The 5,548-nt window shown below is 57.8% G+C and overlaps 1 pseudogene across 1 annotated transcript; it reads right to left on the bottom strand.

Moving 5' to 3' along the window:
* Positions 1 to 1,554: 1,554 nt before the first annotated feature.
* On the bottom strand, positions 1,555 to 3,223 carry LOC307188955 (phosphoethanolamine/phosphocholine phosphatase-like; annotated as a pseudogene). Its single transcript has 2 exons — positions 2,491 to 3,223; positions 1,555 to 1,611 (listed from the first exon to the last, which is right to left on the bottom strand). The product of its transcript is annotated as a phosphoethanolamine/phosphocholine phosphatase-like (transcript).
* Between the last annotated feature and the right edge of the window lie 2,325 nt (positions 3,224 to 5,548).

The following is a 5,548-nucleotide window of genomic DNA, read 5'->3' as shown; positions in this document are numbered from 1 at the left end:
GCTGAGCCTGAGAGGGTAAACTAAGTGACTTGCCCAAGCCTCACTCGGCCAAGTCTACACTGTTCAATGTTACTGTATTTACTGAGCACCTACTAGAGCACCTACTGAGCAATACCTCCAGCACCTGCTAGAGACATTGTGGGAGGACCAGGGTGAGCGGGGGCTGAAAGCAGGTTACAAAACATGGGCAGACCCTGGGGCCCTGCTCTCAGACACTGACGCTTCTTGGAGTGGAGGGGCGGCCTGTGCCACACCTGCGGAGCCTTTCATTCCACCCCACCGCACCCCCAGAGGAGGGAAGCAGCTGGCCTGACACTGAATATTAGCTCAGCTGGGGAGGAGTCCTGGGGCTCTGGAGAAGGCATCTCCTGCCCCACTCCCCACATCGCCCCCTAGAGTCCAGTACGTGGGCACAAGCGTCCCTGTGGCGGGGCAGGACGCACATCTCACGGCACCCCTCTCCTCCCGCCCTGCAGTGGTGACACCGAACCCATACACGCGCCAGAAGGACGACGAACTCTCCTTCTCTGAGGGCACCATTATCTGCATCACCCGCCGCTACTCCGATGGCTGGTGTGAGGGCATCGGCTCAGAGGGGTCTGGATTCCTCCCCGGGAGCTATGTGCAGGCCAGCTGCTGACGCCTGGGATCTCTGGGATGCTGACCCGGGCACCGCCTTCAGTGAGCCTCTTGAGTCCCACTCCAAAGCCTGCTCCAGTCAAGACTGGACCAGTCCTGCACGCCTCCTGGGCTGTGAGCTGTGTCTGTTCCTTCCCCCCAGTGCAGTGGGAAGGGGTCCTGGTAAAGACAGAGGAGGCACCCAGAGGCCTGCTGGAGACAGGAAAGAACTGGAAGCCAGGGAGTTTGGTGCCCTTATCCTCAGGGGACCCTTACGCCATGAAGACAGGATCTCCAGCTGCAAGTGCCGACTTTGAATACAATCCTGACGACTTCCTGATGGTTGCCCTGCAGGGCTAGTGGCCGAGGGACTGAAAGGCAGCCCACTTGCACGGCTCCTGCTAATTGAGCCTCCTCTGCCTGCCCTAAGCAGCAGAATCTCCCATGTCCTCGGTGCTCACGGCGCCTCCACACTAGACCCCTGTGCCCCTCCGCTCTCCCATCTCCTCGGTGCTCACGGCGCCCTCCACACTAGACCCCTGTGCCCCTCCGCTCTCCCATCTCCTCGGTGCTCACGGCGCCCTCCACACTAGACCCCTGTGTCCCTCTGCTCTCCCATCTCCTCGGTGCTCACGGAGCCTCCACACTAGACCCCTGTGCCCCTCCGCTCTCCCATGTCCTCGGTGCTCACGGAGCCTCCACACTAGACCCCTGTGCCCCTCCGCTCTCCCATCTCCTCGGTGCTCACGGGGCCCTCCACACTAGACCCCTGTGCCCCTCTGCGGAGGTGGGCTGCACCCTGCTCTTCTGCCTGCTGCCTGCTTTGTTGTGTATTCAGGCTTGGTTCCCCAAGCTGGGCACTCCTCCAAGAGTGGGGACCAGCTCCCTCACTTAAGTGGGGCTCTCTGAGAGCAGAGATCACCTCGCCCTCATCCCTCAGACTGCAGCGTGAGAGATCTCGCTCACCTCTGCCCCTTCACCTCCTTTACAGCTCTGAAACACCAAAAGAGGGAGGTGGACCTTGGGTTTCCACTGGCTCTGCTTTAAAGCATCATGGCTTTCTGTTCCATACGGGAGGAGGGGGACTCAGAGGGCCCCGTCAGTGGGGCGACTTTGGTTAAGTCCCTGGTTTCTTGCTGCATAGACGAGGCTGGGGTGCGAGGAGACATCTTCGGGCTCTGTGAGGTCCCTGGCTGGCCAGACCCGAGCCCCGGGACAGTGTGCTACCTCTTTCCACCAACAGGAGGGGACTATTCCCTCTAGCTTTTTTTCCCGTGGGGATGCTGACAGGGTGGGGGCGGGGAGGGAGGCAAGGAGTGTAGTGTAGGGTCACAGTAGGTAAAGCGAGATCTAGGCCTGGGACCGTAGGCAGGGAGCGCCACCTCTCTCCGCAGGGAGTCCGGTGCAGGGGAGGTCGGGGTGGGGGGAACATTTCGGGGCCTGGGTCCCCTGGACAGAAGACTGGAGGACGGAGGCCATGCAGCCCAAGGCAACAGTTAACCGTGACGCGGCGGGACATGTTCCTTCTCTACCCTGACAGGGAACCCCGTCCTCCCAGCTGGGAGGACAAGGTTTTTGGAAACACTGCTGCCTGCTCAGATATGCGCGCCACCCTGGTGCGGCCAGACTCCGGAATTCGCTTGCAGTGGAACTGGGGGAGGCAGCCGAGCTGGGCTAACTGCACAGATGGGGACAGCTCCCAGCTCCCTCCTCCAGTCCCCAAATGGACCACCCTGGGATTCCAGGAAATCCCGGAGGGATATACCAAAACGAAAGGGAGAGGGAGTAATAAAACTAGCTTTCTCTTTCCCGACCCCCACCGCCCCACCCTCTCCCCGCCCGGGTGCCCCCTGCAGGCCACGCCCTCAGCACCTGTTGCAGGTGTAGGCGCACTTCGGTGGAGGTTTCCCAGGGCACCACCCTGGCGCGGAAGGAGCTGGACTCGGCCTTCTGCGCCTCCTGCGTAAGGCGGTGCATGCGTAGCGGTGGCGCAGGAAGGCCACGTCGCCGCCTGCCAGCAGCCCCATGGGGCAGAAGTCGTTGGCGCCGCCGCTCACGTAGAAAAGGCGCTCGAAGTGCACGCCGTCGTGGGCCCGCTCGCGCAGGTAGTCGCTGAGCACCTTGTGCTTGCACATGTTGGCGGGGTAGCGAGCGCAGCTGTGCGCGTGGAAGGGCCGCAGCGCCAGCAGCCCCCAAGGGTCGCGCCCCGACGGGTTGCTGAAGATGCGCCGGAACAGGCCGTGGTGGCCGGCGGCGCGCAGCGCACTCTCCACGCCAAAGGTGTTGGCATCTGAGATGAGAATAACCTCAAAGCAGGCGCCCTGCTTGGCCACAAACTGCAGCAGCTCGCCCATGCCGGGCGACAGGGGGATGGCCTCGTAGATGGCGCGCAGGTCCCGCGGCCGCACGCCCTACTCGCCCAGGTACTGGAAGACGCGCTGCATGTACTCGTTGTAGAAGCCCTCGCGCTAGGTGGCACGCAGGCTCTCAGGCAGCCGCTGGCCCGCCGCGGCCCGCGCACGACAGACTCGTCGCTGTTTTCGTCCACGATAGTCTCGTCAAAGTCGAAGGTTAGGAGGAAACGCGGCACGCCCGGCGCAGCCATCCCGCTGTCCTCTACCAGCTTTGTCCTGAGCGATCGAATCCTTTTGTGGTCACCAAAAAGAGTCCCTCCGAGGAAAGGGGGACAGGACCTCTGAGCTTCACCTTCAGGGTGGGGAGCGGCGGCTGCAGAGGTCTGTCCTGGCTGAGTTTGGAGTGTAAAGAGTGGGGAGAGCGCCTAGCTGAGGTATTTGGGCGCAGGATGGAGCAAGGGGTGCTTACGGGAATTGGAGGGGACGCTGTGTCTTATCCATCCCCGGATTTCTGGGCTCCGGCTCTCACGAGTCCCTCCAGTCCAGGGGGTCCGTGAATGATGTGCATGTGGGCCGTTCCCTCCACTTGCCCCCCATCCCCATGTTATGTATTTTTAACCACAATAAAAAAAATGAATGAAGCACTGATAATACATGTTGCAACATGGATAAACATTGAAAACATTCTAAGTCAAAGAAGTCATACTGAAAAGGCCACTCATATCACAATCCTCTTGTGTGCTTTAAATCCATAGCAGTTTTGAAAATGAGGGGATGGGACTTCCCTGGTGGTCCAGTGGTTAAGACTCTGCACTCCCAACGTAGGGGGCACAGGTTCGATCCTTGGCAGGGGAACTAAAATCCCGCTTGCACAGCATGGCCAAAAAATAAAATAAAATAAACGTCATTGGCCTGGTTTTGGGTCATAGCGTCGTCCCTGAACCATCAGAGCACCCATAAGGTGTACCATGGGATTGGCTAGATGTGGATCATATGCCCATCTTCAAGGTGGGTGGAACGTAGCATCAGCCCTCTGGAACTGTTTGGACTGGAAACAGGTGAGAAGTGCCCAGAGGAAAGCTGAGGTTCTGGACTTTGGCATGAGAACAGATGCTGGCTTGGGGAAAGCGGCAGATTCAATTGCCCAGCAGCATGGTCAGCTCAGTAATTGGCCACAGAGGCTTGACGGGGACCAGACTGGCCTGAGCTGGAGGACCACAGATGCCTGCCTGTGTGGTCAGAGGTCAAGGGCTGTCCTGAGACTTGATGTCTGTTGATGCCCACTCAGATGGGACAAAGGATGCCTGCAGTCCCAGGAGGGCCCCACCAGCCCTCAGGAGGCAGCATCTGGGGGCTGGTAGGTCGCTGCACCAAGTTCTGTATAAATTCATAACATGACCATGGAGTGACCTCAGCCAGGCCTGTGCTGGACAGGGGCTGCCCAGGCCAAGTGGGGCCAGCACTACTCTTTCCAGTTCAGATGGGAGGAGGAAACCCTGTGGACTTCTGAGGCCCTAACAACCGTTGACTGAGGTTGAGTTGGATTTGAAACAGTCAGTGACCGGAGCAGACGTTTCATTCTTCTGCTATCAGGTTCCAGGACGGGGGGTAGATAACCAGCAGTCCAGGTGAACCCCACACTCATGAGTGACCCAGGGCAAGTCCTGTCCATCCTAGAGGACTCAGAGGTGTGGGGTTAGGGGGGTCGTGGGCCAGTTATGCTTAACACTGACCCACTAACCCTAATGCCCAAATCTCTACTGTTAACTCCCTAACCCTAACCTCCTAATCTCTAAACCTAAACCCTAATACTCCTAACCCCTAGCCCCTATATACTCGACCTTGCCCTGTAAACTCCTAACCCTTACCCTGACCCTGACTCAGACAATCTAACCTAACCCTCTAACCCTGACCCTCTAGCCTGCATCCTTTAACTCTAATCCCTCCAAACCTCATCCTCTTTTTTTGTTGTTTTTTTGTTGCACCTGGTCTTTAGTTGCAGCAGGCAGGCTCCTTAGTCGTGGCTCGTGGGCTCCTTAGTTACAGCTTGCCAACTCCTTAGTTGTGGCATGCGGTCTCCCTAGTTGTGGCATGCAAACTCTTAGTTGTGGCATGAATGTGGGATCTAGGACCCTGACCAGGGATTGGACCCAGGCCCCCTGCACTGGAAGCACGGAGTCCTATCCACTGCGCCACCAGGGAAGCCCTTCATCCTCTTAATGTACCCTCTAATTCTGCCCCTGAGCCTCTAACCCTGACCCTGACCCTACATTCTAACCCTGAGCCCTGAGCCTGAATTTCTATCCTTACTCCTGACCCTCTAACTCTGAACCTTACTCTACTCCTAACCCTAACCTCTGAGCCTGACCATGATCCTACACCACCCTTAACCCTAATCCGAATATAGGTCCATATTAGAACAGATTGAAAATTTGAACCCTACTCCAATCCCTTTTCCCTGTGTAATCAGAACCATAATTTTCATTTTTGTCTGAAACCTAAGCCTGTTCAATTACGCCTTTTCTAAATGAACTCTAATGTACAGTAAACTGAACAAAACCTTAGTTCTTATACCC

This window comes from Stenella coeruleoalba, assembly GCF_951394435.1.
Source record: "Stenella coeruleoalba genome assembly, chromosome: 7".
Taxonomy (NCBI): Eukaryota; Metazoa; Chordata; class Mammalia; order Artiodactyla; family Delphinidae; genus Stenella; species Stenella coeruleoalba.
The sequence above is the reverse complement of the archived record's forward strand: the minus strand, read 5'-3'. Positions and strand labels throughout refer to the sequence as shown.